General features: G+C 39.6%; 1 pseudogene; it reads right to left on the reverse strand.

The window, feature by feature from the left end:
• Positions 1-1,154: 1,154 nt before the first annotated feature.
• Positions 1,155-3,399, reverse strand: LOC101152299 (nucleolar transcription factor 1-like; annotated as a pseudogene).
• Between the last annotated feature and the right edge of the window lie 22,217 nt (positions 3,400-25,616).

Raw genomic sequence — 25,616 nt, forward strand, 5'->3', positions numbered from 1 at the left:
AGCATTCAATATCACTGATATAAAACTGACCTCACTTAATTCTTTGCAAAGCTCTGCTAATGAAGTGAACACAATAACATCTATCAGTTCATTTTTAATATATGCACATGAACACTTGGAATAGAAATGAATGGCATTAATTTAGGAAAATGATGATTTGATCTAAATTAAAAGTCATGCTTTACTGAGTGATATGTAAATACACCTTCCGAAGACGTATTAATACATGTTAAATTGCCATCTTCGGGCCCAGGCTTCTTAAACTAACTATGAAGTTTTGAAACTACGAAGTTTTCTAGGTGCAGCAAACCACCGTGGCACATGTATACCTATGTAACAAACCTGCACGTTCTGCACATGTATCCCGGAACTTAAAGTAAAATAAATTAAAAAAAGAAACTACGAAGTTTTGAAATAAATGTTTATGTATCTTTCACAGATCTACCTCCTCAGATTTTATATAGCCAGTCAATATTATTTTGGCTCCCAGGGTGGCTGGTAAATGGCTCCTAAACTTTTATGCAAATTACATGTCCATGATCAACTTTCTTGAGAAATGGAAAGTCAGTAGTTCGGTTGTTATTAATAATCATGTGCTTCATTTTTTTTTTCAGAATGAAGCATCTTGTTTACAGCTTAATATATATGCATATAAAACACACTTCTGTCCACTCCCCCATAAGCGGGTCCAGGCAGCTCCTTCCTACAGGGGGTACGGGAGAGGGCCATCAGGGCAGTGCCTATTTTCTCAAAGGCACTTACCCTCCCCTCCCGAAATGCTCCATGCCTCCAGTTCCAATACCGGGGGCCAGGCAGGAAGCCCCTCTGAAAAAGAAAGGGCCCCCCCAAAACTCCTACCCCACCTTGGTTTGAGCTGCAGTTGTGGAGGACCTTGCTGAACTCTTTGGGACCCCTCATTTCTGCTCCCTGTTACATCATCCAAGCCAGAAGCACAAGTCACAGGTAGGTGGGGGTGGGGGGAGCTGGTCTGGTGTTGGCTCAGTCAGGTGGTTGCTCTCCCTGGAGGACCCCCCAGGGCTGATGTCTCTGAGGCTGTAGAATCCTGATTTGGACTCCTCCAGCCCCGTATTCCAACCATATTTTGTGAGGTGAGCTCCTGGGCTCTCACTGGCTGCCTGAGGGTAGGGCTGATCTCAGTTGGAGTCAGAATCTGAGGAGTCCCTTGAAGAGGAGGAGCTGGTGGATTCATTATCTTCATCCTCACTGCCATCCTCCTCATCATCTTTATCCTTGTCATCCTCCTTATTCTTGTCCCTATCTTTGATCTCATCCTCAATGCTGGACTTGGAGGAGTCCCCACCATCAGAGGAGTCACTAGTCTCATCATCTTCCTCTTCTTCCTCTTCATCCTTGTTGTCCTTCTCCTCAGACTTCTAATTGGACTTCAGGGTAGTCCAGCTGGACTTGGAGTTCAGGTCTCAAAGCTTAGTCGTGCTCTTATGTTCATTGGAGATGTACTCTTTGTAAATTACATGGTCCTGGGGAGACAGACTCTTGATGCAGAGGCCCAGGTGTACCTTGTACACTTCTGCTGCTCCTTGGCCAGCTTTTTGTAGTGCTCCTTCTGGCTCTGGGAGATGTGCTGCCAGCGGCTGCCATTCTCCACCATAGGCTCCTTCAGTGGCAGGTGGTTCAGCTCCCCATTGGACAGCAGCTCCTGGGAACTGTTCATGGGAGGCTTCTTGGTTTCTCCCAGGAACTTTATCTTCCTGGAAGAGTTTCAAGCAACCAGAGGTGCCTGCATCTCACTTGGCTCTCTCTCGTATCACTTTTGGTGTTTAGCTGCCTTCTTAATCCATAGCAGTTTCTCCTTCTTCTTTATGTTATTCCAGGTCATCTCCATGGCTTTTGAGGCCTTCACCCAGTTGTTCTTCAATTGGGCCATGTAGTCACTAATGATGCTCTGTTACCAGATCTTCTCTGCTGTCTTGGGTGACTCTGGCAGCTTGCCCTGTGCCTAGTGCTCCCTCCTGGGCCTTGTTCTTGGCCTTCTTCTTCCCAGATCATTCCACATTTGGGCCAGCAGGTAGGTCCACTCACTCCCAGAGAGCTCAGGCTGCTCCTCCCATAGCTGCTACCACTTCTCCTCAAAAAAAAAAAAAAAAGAAAAGAAAAAAAAAGAAATGAACACATCCAATATGGGCAACTTAGGCTTCTCTGAGCTGTCCTTACCCCCATCTTGGGGTGGCTTCTTGGAGGCCAGGTTGGTGGCTTGCTTCTTGTTGCTATTCAAGATCTTCTCCTTCCCCAGGACCCACTACTGCTCCTCCCTGGGGAAGTCTCTCAAGTAAATGGAGGAGGTCCACCTCATAATGTTTCTTTTTCTGAATGCACTTCATGTGATAGGCATCCTTCTCCTTCTGGGAGAGGAGCTTCCACTGTTGGCTGCACAGCACCATGCACTCTCTGCTGGGTGTGTCCTTCATGTCAGCCATGAGCTCTTCTCAGTACGGCAAGTAGCTGTTGGGAAATGGCTTGGTGGGTCATCCATCAAACTTGTCCTTGAGCTGCCATTCTCAGCCTTGGTGAGGGTGAACTTGGTGATGCCCACCCCACTGATATTCGGCTCAAGGTGCTTCTGGATATAGTCCCACATGGTCTCCTCATATTACGTCTGCTGATCCAGGGCCTTACTAATCCATTTCAGCCTCTTGTTGTCCCAGAGCTGAGACCACTGCTTCCTAGGGAGTCCTTCACCTTCTTACCTGCTTCGTAGTGGCATCTGGGCTCACTTTGAGATACACCTTCTTCTCATGAGTGTACCACAGTTGCTGGGGAATTTGGGGCTTCTTGGGGATATCTGACTTCTTGTCATTCTGGATTGGGTCAGAGTGATCCTCATTGAATTGGGTCAGGTTTCTACAGACTTTTGTTTCTCCTTATGGAAGCCCTGCATATATTTTATCTTCTTCTCCGGAAGCTGCTTGGATTTCTTGGATATAATCTTGGTCAGGTCCAGATTGTTCATCTCAAGGGGAGTTTCACATACTTGTCCTGCTTCTCCATGAAGAAGGGAAATAAGGAAGCAGGGAATTCCTTGGGAAATTTGCAGGGTTTTTTTTGTTTGTTTGTTTCTTTGCCTTTGTAAGGATTTGTAACATGTTTCTGAGCATTGAGGATCAATTCTGTCAATGTATGGAACTTCCTGGCCTTGTTAGAAATCTCTACCCATTCAAGCTTGCACATGTCTACAGAAAAGTCCTTAAATGCTACATTTTCCCACTCCGTATGTGACTTGGTAGTTTTGAACTTGGAGCTGTCATTGACTGTAAAGTAATTTTTCAAGCATTGTGGCAAAGTCAGCATGTCTTCCTGGTACCAGCAGTCTTGGCCTTTGGGGGTGGCCATTTTCAGGTCTGTGGGGCAGTCAGTTTTTCTCTTTATCCTCCAGGTGTCCAGCTACCTTTTCCACGGTGCTGGCTGGCAACCCAGGATCAAAGCCACCTCACCCTTTAGAAGACATACCAATTCCCACTCAGGCAGGCTGAGAGGTGAGGGACTTTCTATCCCTCTCCCCTCTCAAAGAGGAGGTGGGCACAGGTCCCACACTCTCAGAGATAACCAGCCAAGACCCTAATAGACTTAATGGGTTGGTAGATGTGGGAGCATGCTCCTCCCCTTCTTCCTAACCTCTCCCCTATCCCCTGCAGCCTGGCTCCGTGGTATGCACACTCTCCTGCCCACTGGAAACTGCTTTCTGCTTCCATGTGCAGTGAGCACCCACCCTCTACCTTCCTTCCCCAACCCTGGCCAACAAAAACCTCCTCCTCCTTGGAGCACCCACCGAAGGGAGGCTCCAGGCTAGAGGGCCTGCACTTCACTTTTAAAAACTCATTGTAACTAAAAGGGTTTGTTGAAAAATAAATGCCCATTGTAAGTTGGATTCCTAAGTATTTTATTCTCTTTGAAGCAATTGTGAATGAGAGTTCACTCATGATTTGGCTCTCTGTTTGTCTGTTATTGGTGTATAAGAATGCTTGAGATTTTTGTACATTGATTTTGTATCCTGAGACTTTGCTGAAGTTGCTTATCATCTTAAGGAGATTTTGGGCTGAGACAATGGGGTTTTCTAGATATACAATCATGTCATCTGCAAACAGGGACAATTTGACTTCCTCTTTTCCTAATTGAATACCCTTTATTTCCTTCTCCTGCCTAATTGCCCTGGCCAGAACTTCCAACACTATGTTGAATAGGAGTGGTGAGAGAGGGCATCCCTGTCTTGTGCCAGTTTTCAAAGGGAATGCTTCCAGTTTTTGCCCATTCAGTATGATATTGGCTGTGGGTTTGTCATAGATAGGTCTTATTATTTTGAGATACATCCCATCAATACCTAATTTATTGAGAGTTTTTAGCACGAAGTGTTGTGGAATTTTGTCAAAGGCCTTTTCTGCATCTATTGAGATAATCATGTGGTTTTTCTCTTTGGTTCTGTTTATATGCTGGATTACATTTATTGATTTGTGTATATTGAACCAGCCTTGCATCCCAGGGATGAAGCCCACGTGATCATGGTGGATAAGCTTTTTGATGTGCTGCTGGATTCGGTTTGCCAGTATTTTATTAAGGATTTTTGCATCAATGTTCATCAAGGATATTGGTCTAAAATTATCTTTTTTGGTTGTGTCTCTGCCTGGCTTTGGTATCAGGATGATGCTGGCCTCATAAAATGAGTTAGGGAGGATTCCCTCTTTTTCTATTGATTGGAATAGTTTCAGAAGGAATGGTACCAGCTCCTCCTTGTACCTCTGGTAGAATTTGGCTGTGAATCCATCTGGTCCTGGACTCTTTTTGGTTGGTAAGCTATTGATTATTGCCACAATTTCAGATCCTGTTATTGGTCTATTCAGACATTCAACTTCTTCCTGGTTTAGTCTTGGGAGAGTGTATGTGTTGAGGAATTTATCCATTTCTTCTAGATTTTCTAGTTTATTTGCGTAGAGGTGTTTGTAGTATTCTCTGATGGTAGTTTGTATTTCTGTGGGATCGGTGGTGATATCCCTTTATCATTTTTTATTGCGTCTATTTGATTCTTCTCTCTTTTTTTCTTTATTAGTCTTGCTAGCGGTCTGTCAATTTTGTTGATCCTTTCAAAAAACCAGCTCCTGGATTCATTAATTGTTTGAAAGGTTTTTTTTTTTGTCTCTATTTCCTTCAGTTCTGCTCTGATTTTAGTTATTTCTTGCCTTCTGCTAGCTTTTGAATGTGTTTGCTCTTGCTTTTCTAGGACGTGAAGGACCTCTTCAAGGAGAACTACAAACCACTGCTCAATGAAATAAAAGAGGATACAAACAAATGGAAGAACATTCCATGCTCATGGGTAGGAAGAATCAATATCGTGAAAATGGCCATACTGCCCAAGGTAACTTATAGATGCAATGCCATCCCCATCAAGCTACCAATGACTTTCTTCACAGAATTGGAAAAAACTACTTTAAAGTTCATATGGAACCAAAAAGGAGCCCGCATCGCCAAGTCAATCCTAAGCCAAAAGAACAAAGCTTGAGGCATCATGCTACCTGACTTCAAACTGTACTACAAGGCTACAGTAACCAAAACAGCATGGTACTGGTACCAAAACAGAGATATAGATCAATGGAACAGAACAGAGCCCTCAGAAATAACGCCGCATATCTACAACTATCTGATCTTTGACAAACCTGAGAAAAACAAGCAATGGGGAAAGGATTCCCTATTTAATAAATGGTGCTGGGAAAACTGGCTAGCCATATGTAGAAAGCTGAAACTGGATCCCTTCCTTACACCTTATACAAAAATTAATTCAAGATGGATTAAAGACTTAAACGTTAGACCTAAAACCATAAAAACTCTAGAAGAAAACCTAGGCATTACCATTCAGGACATAGGCATGGGCAAAGACTTCATGTCTAAAACACCAAAAGCCATGGCAACAAAAGCCAAAACTGACAAATGGGATCTAATTAAACTAAAGAGCTTCTGCACAGCAAAAGAAACTACCATCAGAGTGAACAGGCAACCTACAAAATGGGAGAAAATTTTCACAACCTACTCATCTGACAAAGGGCTAATATCCAGAATCTACAATGAACTCAAACAAATTTACAAGAAAAAAACAAACAACCCAAGCAAAAAGTGGGCAAAGGATATGAACAGACACTTCCCAAAAGAAGACATTTATGCAGCCAAAAGACACATGAAAAAATGCTCATCATCACTGGCCATCAGAGAAATGCAAATCAAAACCACAATGAGATACCATCTCACACCAGTTAGAATGGCAATCATTAAAAAGTCAGGAAACAACAGGTGCTGGAGAGGATGTGGAGAAATAGGAACACTTTTACGCTGTTGGTGGGACTGTAAACTAGTTCAACCATTGTGGAAGTCAGTGTGGCGATTCCTCAGGGATCTAGAACTAGAAGTACCATTTGACCCAGCCATCCCATTACTGGGTATATACCCAAAGGACTATAAATCATGCTGCTATAAAGACACATGCACATGTATGTTTATTGCGGCACTATTCACAATAGCAAAGACTTGGAACCAACCCAAATGTCCAACAATGATAGACTGGATTAAGAAAATGTGGCACATATACCCCATGGAATACTATGCAGCCATAAAAAAGGATGAGTTCATGTCCTTTGTAGGGACATGGATGAAATTGGAAATCATCATTCTCAGTAAACTGTCGCAAGGACAAAAAACCAAACACTGCATGTTCTCACTCATAGATGGGAATTGAACAATGAGAACACATGGACACAGGAAGGGGAACATCACACTCTGGGGACTGTTGTGGGGTGGGGGGAGGGGGGAGGGGGGAGGGATAGCATTAGGCAGTATACCTAATGCTAAATGACGAGTTAATGGGTGCAGCACACCAGCATGTCACATGTATACATATGTAAGTAACCTGCACATTGTGCACATGTACCCTAAAACTTAAAGTATAATAATAATTAAAAAAAATAAATGCATCATCAAACAATAAAATTGTTGTAGATTAGCATCATACAATAAAGAAAAAAATACTGTAGTAAGAGCATTCAGGCTAATCTCTATATCAAGGGTCAGGCCAGATCTAACTTATAACCTGTTTCTGTAAACAAAGTTTTATTGGAACACAGGCGCTCTCATTTATGAGTATTGTCTGTGGTTGCAACAGAGATCTTATGACTCACAATGCCTAAAACATTTACCATCTGGCACTTTAAAAAAATGTATGCTGACCCCTACTCTATATGTAACATGGCAGGGATGGTCAGCCTCTATTTCCAGTACATATTTTACATACACCTAATCCAGGGTTTCCCAACCTTGGCACTATTGATGTTTTGGGTTGCATAATTCTTCGTTGTGGGGGATACTGTCCTGTGCATCATGAGATGTTTAGCAGCATTTGTGATCTCCAGTCACTAGGTGTCAGTTAGCACCCTCCCACTTTTGACAGTCAGAAATGTCTGTAGACATTGCCAAATATCATCTAGTGGGCAAAATTTCTCACAGTTGAAAATCACTGACCTAACTTGTAATTTTGTACTGATCTCACAAATTGGGACATGGCAGTGTCATGCAACTTGAGGCTGTAACTTAATACATAGCACAACTGGCTGCTACTTCAAGTGGCCAGTGGAAGCAAAGCAATGTGGAATACTTTTCCCACTACCTTCCAAGGCCATGAAACATTAGCTGTCTCTAGTCACAGATCGAGTGCCCTGCATTCCGTCTTTAGAAGGAATGTATGAGTTTCTTTGTGTTTGAAAAAGGTCAGGAAATGAGTAACGGGTTATTGTTAATCATTTTTTAGATTTAACTATGCGTTAGGGCGAGAACTTGGTTGACTACCTATGTATCTTACACACTGCTACAAAAGATTATGACAGAAGCTTCAAGTATAAAGTGGAGGTCTACTAAATCTATCAAACAATGTGAGCTGAATGAGTAAATAAGTAGTGCATAATAAATCCACTACAAAATTTCTAGGTCTTTGGATTCCTTCACCTACATCATACTGGGAAACTTTTAGCATCTCAACTTCCTTTACTCTGGCCCCCTTATTGAGTTCAACTAAACAAACAATTGGAACTACTCCCAGCATCTTCACCTAACACAATGGAATCAGAATCTCCTGGTAAGTGCTTCTTAAACAATGAACTCAGCCTTATCTAGTATTTTGTCCTTCCTTCATTGGTATAGCACCCACTGAACCTATTATGACTCTTGCCAATATACATTAGTAAATTTGCAATTTGGCAACTGGAGACTGCCATGACCTGATTTTAGTTTAGGTGTTGCAATAATCAGAGGTAGTGGGCTAAATAGAATTTTCTCCCCTTTTCAAGGTAACACTCTCAGCAAGGTTGTTACAGGGTCTTCAAAGAATGACGGAACAGCCTCATCAACCAGGAGAGAAAGGAAGATTCTATGGTTTGGGGTACTGAGTTATATGAGTCTTGCCATATGTCCACATTTCAATTCTTGGGATCTCACTCTCTCCTAATCCAAATATAACTTTTATGTAAAATATCTGGTAAATCAATGTTTTTATGCAGCAGCCCAAGAATCAAAATTTGAGTTTTGTTTTCAACTATCTCACTCCAGTGGCTGCAAGTCATAAGAGATTCTTTGAAAAAAATCATAGAAGTTCCACAATTTGTTGGATTTGTCTTGATATAAGACATTAAGGCTTTGAGGTTGCTTTTCTTTTCTTTAAGCTGCCAAGTTCAGCTAGAAGCAGCTAGGCTATACTATGCCTTTCATATTATTCTATTCCAACTACCACTAGATCCTTCAGAGTCTTGCCCAAAATGAGCACATTATTACTAATGAGCATAGATAATAATTAGCTATTTCTTTGATTTGAGCATGTCTTGGACTACTGGTTGAGTCTTTAGAGATATCAACAACAATTAGAATAGGTAATAAATCTGAGATTTCCCCTTATTTTCCTGAGGTTCTGTTGCTTGCAACCTCTTTTGGTACCAATTTCTCAATCAGGTTGGTTACTAAGTAGAAAAGTCATTCATTAATAGTTCTCACAATTGCTCAGAGCCCTGGTAAATTGAGCTTGAAGCCAAACTTCCAGGAATAGATCTGAAACCATGCCTCAAAACAGACTTGATAAACTACTGCCACTGATTGCTAGAGGAAGCCTGCATTGCCACTATCCTTATGCCACATCTATGGCAGGAACTCAACTTTGCAATCACCAGGAAGCTGCTGTCATTGTACCAGTAGATGCTAGGCACATCTCCAGGAGAAATGGAAGCACCAAAGATTGCTGCCTTATAAACCACAATCTCACATGGATGCATTTGATTGCTGGGTCTAGGTCACATCTATGTACAGTAGTTGCAAGTGGGGCTGTGAATTTGAGTTTATACTCTTATGTTGGAGTCCAAAGGCCAGGGAGCCTGGAGTTGTTTTCCAAGGACAGGAGAGGAATAGTGTGTCCCAGCTTTAGCAGATCCACACATTCATCTTTTCTCTGCTTTGTTCTTTCTGGACCCCCAATAGATTGGATGGCACCTGCCCACATAGAGGGTAGATCTTCTCCACTAAGTCTATTTTGACTCACAGCTAAACTCTTCTGAAAACACCCTCACAGACACACTCCAAAATAATGCTTTACCAGGTTTCTAAGTATTCTTTAATCTCGTCAAGTTGACACCTAAAATTAACCACAACACACACACCATCCCAAAATTTAATGTTTTAAAGCAACATTTATTTTGCTCACAAATGTGAAATTTGGGCAAGAAACAATATGTTTCATTCAGTGTAAGCTTGGGGATAGAATCACATGAAATCTCAGTCACTCACATGTCTAGTGACTGATGATGGCTTTCAGGTTGAGACTTTAACTGAGGCCATTGGCCAGACATCTACATGTGGCCTGTCCACGAAGAACCAAACTGTGTACCCCACACAGCTTACTGTCTACATTAACCTGACTTTACTATTCCATTGTCTTTGTTAGTATAACTTTGGTATTCCAGTAGACTATTGCCCAGAAAGACAAAAGTTGCAAGTAAAATTATTGCTCTTTACAGGAGTTCCTGAAAGTTGTATCATTCTTCAGTAGAAGAGTTTACATCGTAAGATTATTTGAGCCTCTAGCCTCAAAACGCTTACCTTGTAGTATCCACCAATCCTAAGATCCTTATCCTATTCTAATCAAGCTCCTGTGTTGAAAGACTCTCATAAACCAAACTCCCAGCTCTCAATATAGCATCAGACCTTGTCCTCCTGTTCTGAGACTCTCTCAGATTCCATGAAGTATCACTTTAAGCAATATATTCAACTTAGTCTTTTCAATGTGTTGTTCTGGTGATATTTGGGAAGCCAGCATTTGACACCATTTGGCCTGGGCTTCTTTACAACATGGTGGCTAAGTTTCAAGAGTGAGTATTCCAAAAGAAAGCTATGTAGAAGTGATATAGTCTTTTTAAAGATAAGATCAGAAATCACACAGCATCATTTCCACCACATTCCAGCCATGGAGGTAACCACAAATGTTCACCCAGGTTCAAGGAAAAGGGGATTAGACAACACCATTTGATGGGAGGAATCAAGAATTTTCAGACAGGTCTCTAAACCATCACATCCCCTAAACTCAATTAACGTTGTCTACAGGTTCTTGGAAACTGCAATTTTAGGTACAATGCCTAAGGAAGCCAACTTTCCCATAGGCTAATTGATATAAACAAGAGTGATGAGATTGATATAAACACGAGTGATATAAACAAGAGTTCCTATGGCATATTTCTGGTCACAAAAACATCACCAAACTTCTAAATAAAAACCAAAACACGTCTAATATTAAATATATTGTCGTGGGGTGGGGGGATGGGGAGGGATAGTATCAGGAGAAATACCTAATGTAAATGACGAGTTAATGGGTACAGCAAACCAACACAGCACATGTATACACATGTAACAAACCTGCACGTTGTGCACATGTACCCTAGAACTTAAAGTATAAAAAAAAGTATAAGTATCACCAATTATTTGATTTTGTTCGTAGAACCATACCAAATTTGAAGAAAAATGAAATCAATGAGAAGCTTTGTTTCTAAGGTTTAAAGTTAAAAGGGCAATTGCAGTTGTCCAATAACTAAAGATAATTTAATTACTTGTCGAAAATTATTTTGCCTTGTTTATCTAGGAATTGGTAATCAAAACATAAGAGCATATTTTTGAAACTGATAAACTGAGTTGTTTTCTTTTTTCTTTTTTTTTTTTTTTGAGATGGAGTTTCACTTTTGTTGCCCAGGCTGGAGTGCAATGGCACGATCTCGGCTCACCGCAACCTCCGCCTCCCGGGTTCAAGCGATTCTCCTGCCTCAGCCTTCCAAGTAGCTGGGATTACAGGCATGTGCCACTATGCCCGGCTAATTTTGTAATTTTAGTAGAGACAGGGTTTCTCTATGTTGGCCAGGCTGGTGTCGAACTCCCATCCTCAGGTGATCCACCCGCCTCGGCCTCCCAAATTGCTGGTATTACAGGCAGGAGCCACCATGCCCGGCCATGAGGTTTTTTAACATAAGCATTCCTTATTTCAAAAGGAAGGTAGTAGTTCTAAATTTTAATTCTACACCTCAAATGTAATTCATTTTAACATTTTGTCTACATCTGACTGATTTCATCAAAGTAAAATAAAGCAGGTGGCCCAATTCAGGCAAACATGTACTGAGCATCTGTTGAATGAGGCCTTGTGCTAGGTGTGGCAAAGAATATAGAGACAAGAATAAACGCTCATTTGTGGTTTACTAAACAAGAGAACCAATAACTTCAGTGGTGAGATGTCCAGGAAAATTTTATAAGAGTTGCTACTGATAAGCTCAATTCCACTTTCTGCTAGGAAAGAGAGAAATTGCATAAGAGGATAAAATAATAAAACTCAGTTTTGGCTGAGTTCCCAAAGGTGGAGGAAAACCAGTAAATTCCAGATACATTCACATGCCAGAGTGAGGCATCGGACTTGCAAAGAGGATGGAGCAAAAGCAATAGTTTTCAATCCTTAAGATATCATCTATCTTGAAGTTACATCATTGGCTTCAAGATGGCCACTCAGCTTCACATATGCCTCTGAAGCTTGGGAGACTGATGTCTAACACTCTCAGAGATAGATCCAAAAGAAAGTGAATATGGCTGATGCTGACCCTGCCTGATAACACATTAAGAGAATACTGCATTGGAAGTGAGATGCACTTTCGCTTTCAAGCAACAGTGGGGCAAGGGTGCTTGAATTTTCCCATGGGCCAATGGAAGGGTGGAATTGGAATTCTGCCCACGAGGATTCAATCCTATTCTGCTCTTCTATTCCAGAGCCTTTCCACACTTACTCCCACAGGCTGAGCAAAGCGCCTGCATTGTTTCAAGTTTTTCCCTCCATGTAGACAATGGATGGATGCTTTATTTCTCCAGTGCCCATGGGCCTAATGATTCATGACTGTGTTAGCCCCTTTTACCATTTTCAGGGCTTGCAGGAAAAATAATCCTAGGAGAGTCATACTTAGAGCAGAATGCGGCCCAAACACCTGGCAATCATGTTCATCATTCTCATTTTTTACCTAGATCATCCTTGATGCCAGAGCAAGGTTTACTCAATCTGATGGACATGCCTTTTATTTCTCTTGGCATCACCCACCTCTAGATAGTCATAAAGGATAGTGGATGGCTTATTATGTCAAGTATTTCTCTCATAACTAAATAAATTATATAGATAATGCAGTGTCTGTAAGTACTTGAGGAGACTTGGAAACCTTTTACGGTCATCAAAATGAATATTTTTCTATTCATCAGCATTCACAACTATTGAATCTTTATCTGTTTGTATGGTTTATACTGGGGCTTTCCACCCCTGCCCCCCCGCCACTATTATTTCTCCACTTGGCCATTCCTATTCAGAGCCTTTCACCTTTTATCTCTGACATAGCTTGGCTCAAGAGCTTAATTTTTTTTAAGGTACCATGACCAAGTCAACCTATATCCTGAAGAAGGGATTACATGATGATTCAAATTTGGCATTGTTACACATAGAAGATATCTGTGTGATTTACTTACATTTACATATTGACTTTCATGATATCTAGCTTAAATCTTGACAGATGAAGGAACCCAACAGCAGGCTTTGGGAAACATTTTTTCAATTAATAGTACATTTCGTTATACTAAGGGGAGGATTGAACATATACATTTTATTATTTTAGCTCAGTTTTGAGATGGTGTACATTTTTTGCTTGTTTTATGTTTATACTGCCAGTGTTTGAAAATAAATATTCATAATTCCTCCTTTTTTACACAAAAGTTACATAGGCACTATAATGTAACTTGGCATTTTTAGTTAATGATATATTTTAGAGTTTGTAGTATATCAGGACATAAAAAGCATTCTCAATCTTTTTATAGTTGCATAGCATTTTACTGTGTGGATGTATCATAATTTCTTTCTTTCTTTTTTTCTTTTTTTTTGAGACAAAGTCTCAAAAGTCTGTCGCCCAGGCTGGAGTGCAGTGGCGCAATCTCAGCTCACTGCAACGTCCGCCTCCTGGGTTCAAGTGATTCTCCTGCCTCAGCCTCCCAAGTAGCTGGGACTACAGGTGTGTGCCACCAACCCTGGCTAATTTTTGTATTTTTTTTTTTTTTTTTTAGTAGAGACGAGGTTTCACCATATTGGCCAAGCTGGTCTTGAACTCCTGACCTCGTGATCCACCTGCCTCGGCCTCCCAAAGTGCTGGGGTTATAGGCATGAGCCACCGCGCCTGGCCATGTATGGTAATTTCTTAGACAAATCCCCAATTGTTGGACACTGGGTAGCTTCCAAACTTTTACTATTACCAAGAAAACCTAGCTACAACAAACAACCTTGCCTATACGTTTTCTTATATATGTGTGTGCATACATGTATGCACATATACCTATCCAGAGGTAGAATTCCTGAGTCCAAACTGCATGAGTAATTTTGATGAATATTGCCAAATTGCCTTTAACAGGAGATGTACTATTTTCCACTGGAAATATATATGGGTGCTTGTTTCTTTACAGAGAGGGCCATAGTTTTTAATGAACTCAGTTTTTATTTTTTTAACTAAAAACAAAACCAAAACGAAAAAACAAACAAAAAAACTCCCATTTTAGAGTCCCTTAGCCAGAATCAGGCTTTACTTTCTCTGTGTGGAGCCAAGTTCATTGCTTCAATTCACAGACAGGGTAACTCATGGGCAAATAGGTTTTTTTCTAAACATAGGTCTTAAGTTATTACATTTTGAAACATTTTTTTTGATTTCTGCTAAATTTCTATTTACGTGATACATTTTATTTTAACTAGTACTTCTTAAAAATTTGATATATTTGAACCATCAGGACAGAGTGGTGGTAGCTTCACATGGAAAGATAGGCTTATGTTCATACATACCATAAAATTTTTCCACTTCTTTACTCAAAAAATAAGTGTCCCTTGAGGCTAAAGATTATCACAGTTGACCTCGCTGTCAGAAATATTACCAGTTTGTGAGATACAAAGAACAAATTACCCTTATACATTTATAATTTATCATTTTGTTTTATTACATAACTAAAAACTACTGAAAATATAAAATAACTCATTTAGGAACAAGTTTTTAGATAATTCATCCATAAAGAAAATTCATTTGGTTTTTCAAAGAAAAAGAGGAAAACAAGATTGGTGATACCATTAACATATTTTGCTTTTAAATAACGACATGGTGTTGGTCAAAAATTTATAATGTTTTAATATATAACCCCATATGACCACCAGAATCTGGGGTCTTCCTTAGGTGTAGTGTCATAACAATAACTACAATAACTCACATTTTTGTGGTACTTATGGTTTACGAAGTACTTCCATGTACATGATAATAATTTCAGCTGTCATTAGTTGTATATGATACACAATAGAAGATATTAATCTCTTTTCGCCCAAAATGAGAGAAATAAAAATGCATTATTTACTTACAGTCAAAAAGCCAGTAAGTGGTAAATCATAGAGACAGAATGGTGGTTGTCAGTGGATGTGGGGAGAGGGGAATGGGGAGTTATTGTTTCATGGGTACAGAGGTTCAGTTTTTGTTTTGTTTTGTTTTATTTTTGAGATGGAGTCTCACTCTGTCCCCCAGACGGGAGCGCAGTGGCACGATCTCAGCTCACTGCAACCTTTGCCTCCCAGGTTCAAGTGATTCTGCTGCCTCAGCCTCCTGAGTAGCTGGGATTACAGGCATGCGCCACCATGCCAGACTACTTTTTTTTTTTTTTGTATTTTTAGTAGAGACGGGGTTTCATCATGTTGGTCAGGTTGGTCTTGAACTCCTGACCTCATGATCTGCCCCCCTCGGCCTCCCAAAGTGCTGGGATTACAGGCGTGAGCCACCACACTTGGCCAGAGTTTGTTTTACAAGATAAGAGTTCTGGAGATGGATGTTGGTGATAGTTGCACAACAATATAAATGTACTTAACACCACTGAACTGTACAATTAAAATGGTTAGGATAGTTTTATGTTACGTGTATTTTACCACAAGAAAAAAAAAGCCAGTGAATGATGGAGCTTGAGTTTGATATCTGTCCAACCTTTTCTTTCTACTCAAAGCAGTTATTATCCCCATGTTACAGATGAAGGGACTAAGGCCTAGACGGACTGAATTGACTTACGTCACATAACTATCAAGTGGCAGAGTTGGAGTTTAATATAATGTAAGTGATTTTACATGCAGAGGCTTAGCATAGGAAGTAAAAATAAAACCAAGGGATCAATTAACCACTAAGGACTGGGTAATCCTGGGTTAATCACTTCATCTGTTTGGGCCTCAGTTTACTCAGTTGTAAAATAAAGGGACTGATATAAATCAGAGGTTTTTTTAAAGTCAATGTTTTTGACCATGACTAAAAGTAAGAAATGTTTTATATTGACCAGTACACACACACACACACACCACCACCACCACCACCACCACCACCACCACTGCCAGCATACCTTGTCCTAGGTTGGGTTTCCCAGATGTAGATCTTGAAATAGGGATTTGAGTACAATTTATTAAGGATATGCTCCCAGGAGAAACTGGTACTGGAATAGAAGAAACAGAGGAAAGAGGAGGAAAAGGGTAGAAATCAACCAAGTGTGAGATTTCAGGTGAAGTCCTGGCCTCAGCCTTATTCCACAGGGAGCCGTAGAGCATAAAATACTTCATATAATTTGATCAGCCTTGAGGCAAGAGAGTGAGGCTTTCATACTTCATCACCAGTCAATCACTGGTTACAGGCTACCCCAATACCATGTAACATCCCAGGCATTGCAGCTCATGGTACTAGTGGTAGCCAGTCCCCCAAAGGTGGCCCCCAGTGATCACTAGCTCATGGTATTCACACCTTCACATAGTTCCCTCCTACACTACACCATTGTTGGTCTGTGTGACCAATAAAATACAGCAGAAATGGTGGTATGTTGGGATGAGAAGGAGGAGGGGGAAAAAAGAAAAATAAATAAATAAATAAAAAGAAATGATGGTATGCCACTTCTGAGATTAAAATGTAAAATGCTGTGGGATCCATCTTGGATTCTCTTTTTCTTGGGTCACTGGCTCTGGGAGAAGCAAGGTCTCATTTTCTGAGTAGTCCAGTGAAGAGGCCCATGACACGGACTCTCATGACAAGGAACTGAGGCTTCTAGCCAACAGCCAGCAAGGAACCAAGGCCTGCAACAATGACTTGAGTTTGAAGGCAGATTTTCCAACCTGAATCAAGCCTTGAGATGATTGTAGCTCCAGCTGACAGCTTGAGTGAAATCTTTTGAGAGACCCTGAGCCAGAACCACCCAGTTATGTTGCTCTCAGTTTTCTGACCCTCAGAAACCATGTGAGATAATAAATGTTTGGTGTTTTAAGTCACTAGGTGTTTGAAAAAATTGTTGTGCAGCAATAGATAATATCATACACTGGGTTGATGTGGCTCCAATAGCTGAAGGGTAGTTCTCTGAAGAGCTTGAGGGGATATCGTGTAGGAGAGTAGCACAAAGACGCTGGGGAATAGGCAGAACCAGTAGAAGAGACCTGAGTGACATAAGCAGAGCATCCATCATATCTGCTATTCCCCCAAAAGCAAACATTTCATGAAATGACACTTATTATATGTGATATACTCTGATATTTTTTATTCTTTTTATTAAATGATGAAAGAGACCCCTCAAATTGATTTCATAATACACTAACAGATGTGACGTCCAGTTGAAAACAGTGAACATAATCATCTTTAAGGCCCCTTATAGATCTAAACTGCTGTAATTAGGAGGTGGCACAGTTGTTATAATGATAACTAACATTTAATAAGCATTCACTATTCCAGAATTGTTCTAAGCACTTCACATAGACTGTCTTACGTGAAGACAATAAGGTAGGTACTATTACTATCCTCATTTTACAGATGTGGAAACTTGCAAATGTCAGAGGCCAGGAGGGAATCCAGGCAATATGACTCCAAAACCTATTGTCAAGAGTGTAGGCTTCTATATTAGACTGTTTGGGTTCGAATTCTGATTCCAATGGTTGATCAATAAATGTTTTCAGTTATGATGATGATGTACCCAATTATTAGAAATTCACTGATGTGGATAATTCTCCCTATTGTCAAGAGTGCAGGTTCCTGTATCAGACTGTTTGGGTCTAAATCCTGATGCCAATGGTTGATCAATGTCTTTTCAGTTATGACGATGACATACTCAATGATTAGAAATTCACTAATGGGGATAATTCTCACAAAAGGAAGTTTAGGGCCAGGGTTATGTACATCAACATTGACTGAATTCAGCAGTTCAATGCATTGATAATAAGTTCAATGTTCTGCTCCGCTTCAGCCACACTGACCCAGTCTTCACTTTAAATGCAGCCACTTATGCATTTCAATAAGAAGGGGCCCTGGCCTAGGTTACATAACGTCTGCATGCTTTAACAGCTAAAGTACACTTCACTGTAACCAAATAGGATACAAGGAATTTCAACATATTCATTTTTATGTATTAGGTTCATTAAAGTGCACTCAAAGATAATTCTCTAACAAACAAACCTAACTAAAAATACACTAGTCACCGTCATGTAGAAAGTATTCCTACTAAATTCAGTGAACATTAATTAACCTTTGGATTTCAAAAATGGGATCAATAAACACGGTACAATTGACTAAAAGGGGTAAAAATTATTTGCAGAACCTGGACACCTGGAACTATCATCTTTTTGGTTAAATTCCTCTGAGCCAAGTCTCTATCAATTATATCTTTCCTTTCACAGGAATAAAGTATTTATCACAGGTATTAGAGTCAGTGTAAAAGCACAATATCCTTTTAATAAAAGATTCTCAGTAATCAAAAATTCATATACCTCCAGAATGAATTATTTAGAGCTGGACACATATAGGGGAAATGTGTCAGGAGGGTATTTCAGCAGCTGCTGTGTTGTAAGGTGACATGGAAGCTTTAGAAAGAGGGCAGAAAGAAAAAAAGTTTAAGTCCTACTTTAGATGCTATTGGATGATTATGGATTATAAGGAACAAGACTGGTTGCAACCTTGCTTAGAATACCGCTAGCAGGGGTAAGACAGTTTTCTCACGTTACTTATTTTTTGGGAAAAAAAATCGTTTCTAATATGTTGCTAAAAAGGGATTTACAGAGGATGTCATATTTCTCAAACCAAATATCAATCTCGATGACCTAAAAATTAACAATTCAAAATAAAACTTTTTCTAATTATAAAAGAAGTCACGCTTTTACAGAACATTTAATAAATGTAGAAAATGTAAAGAAAAAACACAAAGTGATGAGATATTGGCTCAAGAAGTAATAATTATTTATATGTATGTATAGATACACATCTCCAAATTGTGTGTGTGTGTGTGTGTGTGTGTGTGTGTGTGTATCTCCAACTTGGCATCACACTGTAAGTTCATTTTGCAATTTTACTTTTTACTTTTTAAATTTTTATTGACCATCCCCACTCCCTCCTCCCAACTACCTTTCCCAGCTTCTGGTAACCATTATTCTACTCTCTATCTCTGTGAGTTCAATTGTTTTAACTTTTAGCTCCCACAAATAAATGCAAAGTTTTTCTTTTTGTGTCTGGCTTATTTCACTTAACATAATGACCTCCAGTTCCATCCATGTTGTGGCAAATGACAGTATCTCATTCTTTTTTATGGCTGAATAGTACTCCATTGTGTATATGTGCCACATTTTCTTCATTCATTCGTCTGTTGATGGACACTTAGGTTGTTTCCAAATCTTGGCTTTTGTGAATAGTGCTGCAATAAACATGGGAGTGCAGATATCTCCTTAGTATGCTGATTTCCTTTCTTTTGGGTTTATACCCAGCAGTGCAATTGCTGGATCATATAGTAGCTCTATTTTTAGTTTCTTGAGGAACCTCCAAACTGTTCTCCACAGTGGCTGTATTAATTTACATTCCCACCAATAGTGTACAAGGGTTCCCTTTCCTCCATATACTTGCCAGCATTTGTTATTGCCTTCTTTTGGATAAAAGCCATTTAAACTTGGGTGAAATGATACCTCATTGTAGTTTTGATTTGCATTTCTCTGATGATCAATGATGTTGACTACTTTTTCATATACCTGTTTGCCATTTGGGTATCTTCTTTTGAGAAATATCTATTCAGGTCTTTCACCCATTTTTGATCAGATCATTATATTTTTTTCCTATAGTTGTTAGAGCTCCTTATATATTCTGGCTATTAATTCCTTGGCAGATGAGTAGTTTAGAAATATTTTCTCTCATTCTGTGCGTTGTCTCTTCACTTTGTTGATTGTATCCTTTGTTGTGCAGAAACTTTTAAACTCGATGTGATCCCATTTGTCCATTTTTGCTTTGGTGGCCTGTGCTTGTGAGGTATTATTCAAGAAATCTTTGCCCAATCCAGTGTCTTAGAGAGTTTCTCCAATGTCTTCTTTTAGTAGTTTCACAGTTCGAGGTCTTAGATGTGACTCTTTAATCCATTTTGATTTGATTTTTTTATATGGTGTGAGAGAGGGGTCTAGTTTCATTCTTCTGCATAGGGATATCCAGTTTTCCCAGCACCAATTATTGAAGAGACTGTCCTTTCCCCAGTGTATGTTCTTGGGAACTTTGTCGAAAATTAGTTCACTGTAGATGTATGGATTTGCCTCTGGGTTCTCTATTTGGTTGCATTGGTCTATGTGTCTGTTTTTATGCCAGTACCATGCTGTTTTGTTTACTATAGTTCTATAGAATGATTTGAAGTCAGGTAATGTGATTCCTCCAGTTTTATTCTTTTTGCTCAAGATAGCTTTGGCTATTCTAAGTCTTGTGATTCCATATAAGTTTTAGGATTTTTTTTCTATCTCTGTGAAGAATGTCATTGGTGCTTTCATTGTAATTTTATTTTTTTTTACTTTAAAAATATTGTGGGAATTTCCTTGTGTCAAATTATTCTGCTTCAATATTAATTTCATAGCTGTATAGAATTCCATTCTATGAACATAGTACTTGTAATTCAGTTATCTAGTCAGGCAAGCAGAAACTACTCTGTATATTTAATGCAGAAAAGGACTCAATGTCTTCCGTTTAGTTTCTCAATTCATACAAAACCGCATCCAGGCCATCACCAATCATTCTATATGACAAATGCTCTTTTTAACAACCCCACAATATCGCCCCTTACCACAAAATCTTCCTTCAGCTTAATCTTTCCCACTCTAGGTTCCCACACCACCCCTAATCCCGCTTGAAGCAGCCCTGAGAAACATTGCCCATTATCTCTCCATACCACCCCACCAAAATTTTCACTGCCCGAACACTTCAACACTATTTTATGTTTTCTTATTAATGTAAGAAGACAGGAGTGTCAGGCATCTGAGCCCAAGCTAAGCGATCATATCCCCTGTGGCCTGCACGTATACATCCAGATGGCCTGAAGTAACTGAAGAATCACAAAAGAAGTGAAAATGGCCTGTTCCTGCCTTAACTGATGACATTACCTTGTGAAATTCCTTCTCCTGGCTCAGAAGCTCCCCCACTGAGCACCTTGTGACCCCTGCCCCTGCCTGCAAGAGAAAAACCCCCTTTGACTGTAATTTTCCACTACCCACCCAAATCCTATAAAATGGCCCCACCCCTGTCTCCTTTTGCTGACTCTTTTCGGACTCAGCCCACCTGTACCCAGGTGAAATAAACAGCCTTGTTGCTCACAAAAAAAAAAAAAGTAATTTGCTATAAGGTACAAAAAGTACTGAAAAAACACAAAGGACAAAGGTGTGTATCAGTTAGCTATTGCTGTGTGACAAACCACCTTAAACTTACTGGTTTTATTTTAAAAACAATTCTGTGGTCAGCAATTTAGGCTGGGCTCATCTGGGTAGTCCTCTGGTCTCAGCTGAACTCCTTCCTGCTGGTTTTGGGTTGACTTTGCAGATTGTGGCTGGGCTCCCTTACATATTTATCAGTGGAGACAAGAGGGCTGGCTAGACTCTGATGCACATGGTTTCCCATTCTCTAGCAGGTTAATCTGGGATTATTCCCATGGCAATCATAGGGTTCCAAAAGAGTGAGGAGAAGATGGTGAGTCCCCTTGAGGCCTAAGCTTAGCACTATCACAACGTCATTTTCACTGTTTTCTATTGTTCAAAGTAAGGAATAAAGCCAGCCCAGATTCGGAGAGAGAAGAAATAAATTTTACTTTTTATGGGAAGAGCTGCAAAGTCACATTGAAAAAGGTCATGGAAAGGGAGAGAAAGAATTTTGGCTAGTTTTACAATTCATTACAGTATGTTTTACCTAGAGACCAGAAAGCTCTACTACTCCTGAGCTGGGACCCACAACCCATCACTTAATGCTGATCTGTGAGTGATGCTAACACTGCTGCTTTTGGGGGTGCTGCTCCCACTGAGTAGGAATACAGGATGCCATAGCTTTACTAATGCTGTTAAAACTGCCACAGATGTTTTGGAAAGAAATGGCTGCTATAGTCACTGTTGCTGCTGCTATTACTGCTGGAGGGATTTCCGAAGACAGAAAAAAGAAGCTTCTTTTTCTCCTCACCTCATAGTCTCTCCACCAGTGCTTCCCAATGGCAAACCTAACAGGAGGCTAATTAGGAAAGGAATCTGAAAAATGCAGTTTGTGGGTTTCTAGCTCCCTGTGATACAGAGAGAACATTGAAAGTATAACTGGGAGCCAAGTGAAAAATTGCTGCACAACAATATAACGTTTTAAACTGATCTCCTGCGTGGAGACACAACATAAGCGTGGAAAGCAAAGCCATCAGTGGGATAGTTTCTGAATCCAGTGGACAATGATATTTAATTTCTAGGAGAGGTATTTAAGAAGGGATATGTTCTCCTTCAGCTCAGCGAGAAAAAGGTAATACATAAAACAGAGCACCTCTAGGTAACTTTGTTCTAGACATCCAAGAGCAGATTTGTGTTCATTATAAAGGGAAGAACACTGGAGTTCTGTGCATGTGGAGCAACAATTATATAGTTGACCTCAAAAATTGTTTTCTTCACATTATATTCCCATTTGGTTGAGATCTGCAGATTATTCTTAAGTTATAATTTTCGTACCTTGAAATACACAAAAATTTTACTTGCATTGCTCTATATAACAGTAGTCACAGAATAACTATAAGGTCCTGATAATACTTTTTCAAAATGTGTTTTTAGGGTGTAGCCTCTATACACAACATTTTTAAAATGTTTTAATTTTTATTATAAAAATAATTCTTGTATAAAATCAAGTGAGCGTCTGCAGAGGTAGAATTTCTTCTTAATGCCATACAGAGATGGTCATGTATGTTTATCCTGATTTTTTCCCATAAACACTCTAATGTATTTTGTGATTATCATCACTGAAGTAGGATATTATAATTCTCTTCTCTAACTTAGAAGTTAAAAATTATGTATAATGTGTTTTGCCTTGTAGATCTTGAGTTTTAATACAGTTAAATGTATCTACTATTTTAAAATTGTGTCATAGAATTCTATAGTATGGATATACTGAAATTTATTTTATCGTTTGTCTTCCCATGTAGAGTACAAACTCCCTTAGGACACGGGCCTTGTTTTTTTGGCTCACAGCTATATCCCCAGTGCTAAGAAAAGTGCCTGGCAAATAGTAGGTACTTAAAAAATTTGTAGAATGAACGAATATATGGCAAAACATTATTGATGAATATTTAGATATTTTCCATTTTCACTATTCCAATAATGAATTTTGCAATTAGTATTCTTGCAGATATATTTTATACATGTATTTATCTTTCTAGGGCAATTCATAGAGAAGGAATTACTGGGTTAAGGAATAAAACCAAATTAAAGAACTCTAACACCTCTCAAATTCATCCCATGTTCAGGAAGTACCCAATGTGAAGGGAGGTGGCACTTATATTTACAAACCCAGTCTCCCTAGCTATCACTTGAGTGCTACCACTGAAAATCTCACGAATGTAGTCCTGTTACTAAGTGGCATTGGCTTTTTAATTTGTTCTGTTTTGGGGAAGTTGTCTGAGTCTCTTATGTTTCTACCTCATGTTCTGATCCCTTCAACTGTCATTCTGTTGAAATGAGAACAGTACCTTTTGTCCCTGCTATTTTTTGTTAAGCAAGCTATATTGACTACAAAACTTTGTGCTCCCAATATCTTTATGAACTTTTTTTCTAATCTGGCTTTGTTAAAATCATCTCATTAACCCCCAAGGCTCAGGGTAAATCCCTATGGAGGAAAGGTAAGGGCTCACATCATTCATTTTATGCCAATATTGGGCTATCCTCAGAACAGCTCTAATCCTCTGATGCTAACCAAGGCTCCTTGAACCAAGTTTTCAAAGCTCAGTTCTTTCCCATCTTCAGTCGAGTGACTTGCAAACATACCCTTGACAGGTCTAGTCTCAGTCCTGTAGATGTTTCTGAATCCCAGGGTAAAATGTCATTTGGGCTGCTCAGGTAGGGATCCTAGAAATACTCAGATATATTCATAAATATAGAAACAGATGAACAGGGGTATGTTCAAATTTCATATCAGCAAGTTTTCAAGATAGTTCAGGGTTCCCCCCCCTTAAATCCTAAAACTTTAATATTTTAATCTTTGGGGTAGAAGGCTTCCTTTATAGAATATTCTTTTCTGATTACAAATGTAATATATGATCATTTAGAAATGTTCAGAAATAGAGGAAATATAAAATAGAGAAAATAAAATCACCTATAACCTCCTTCCCAGAGGCACCACTGTGAAAATTTTATACACATTTTCATCCAAACTCTTTTCTATATGTTTTTACATAGTTAAAGTCACATTGCATATACTTTTTTGTTGTTGTTTGCCCTTTTCTTCATAACAAAACTTTTCCTTTTTGACTACAAATGCTCTTCATATACATGCTTTCTAGTAATTGTATATTAGTCCACTGTTTGGATATACCACATATTATCAGAGTTGTGTGTTTTAAAAGCTGTCTTGCAAGTTTACTCAGAATAAAAAGTCAGTCATATTTTCTTTCCTCACCGAGATCCACTCAGTCCTGAGTGCTGTCTATTCTATTTCCAAATCTATTCTATTCTATCCAAATCTATTCTATTTTCCAATCTGTCCCAGAGGTTTTAATCCAAGCTGGAACATCTGGGAAGCTTTTAAAAAATACTGATTGTTGCGGTCCTGCCACAGACTGATTCAGTCAGAATCCCTGAGGGATAGACCTCAGGCATTCACATACCTAAAATCTCCCCAGTGGATTTTCATATAGCCAGAGTTGAGATGAAGTGGTCAGGCCAGCCCCTTCTCTCCAGCCCCACTGCCACATCCCTAGGTGGAGCCCTCCCTCAACTCCCAATTAGGCAAGTGCAATTACCTCCTAACTCTTTTCCTGTTTCTCGTCTCTTTCTTTGGCAACCTCTCATCCTTCACACTCCTTCTCAAGTTACTTTCCTAAAACACAGGTCAGATCACATAGCTCCCCTATTGAGAGACCTTCCACTGCTCCCTACTGCCTACACTGGTGAGTCTAATTTGGCCTGAGCAAGGCCTTCTACCACCACAGCCCAACCTATATTTCCATATTTTTTCCTCCTCTAGGTCCTCGTATTAGTTTGTTTTATTTTGCTGATAATAGAATACCTGACACTGAGTAATTTATAAAGAAAAGGAATTTATTTCTTACAGTTATGGAGGCCAAGAAGTCCAAGGTTGCAGAGCTGTATCTAATAAGGGCCTTCTTGCTGATGGGGACTCTGCAGAGGCCTGAGGCAGTGCAGGACATCACATGGGGAGGGGGCTGAGCATGCTAATGTGCTAGCTTAGGTCTCTCTTCCTCTTCTTATAAAGCCACCAGCTCCCCTCTCATTATATAACTCATTAATCCATTAACCCATTAATTCATTAATCTATAAATGGATTAATCCATTCATGACTGCAGAGCCCTCATGACCCAATCACTTCTTAGAGGCCACATTTCTCAATACTGCTACATTGGGGAATACGTTTCAGCATGATTTTGATGGGGGCATTGAAACCATAGCAGTGTTCTAGTGTGCCTTGCCACTTTTCTTAGCGAGCTTTCTGCTTTTGTTCAAACTGCCTTTT

Source organism: Gorilla gorilla, chromosome X (genome assembly GCF_029281585.2).
Source record: "Gorilla gorilla gorilla isolate KB3781 chromosome X, NHGRI_mGorGor1-v2.1_pri, whole genome shotgun sequence".
In the NCBI taxonomy this organism is placed as follows: Eukaryota; Metazoa; Chordata; class Mammalia; order Primates; family Hominidae; genus Gorilla; species Gorilla gorilla.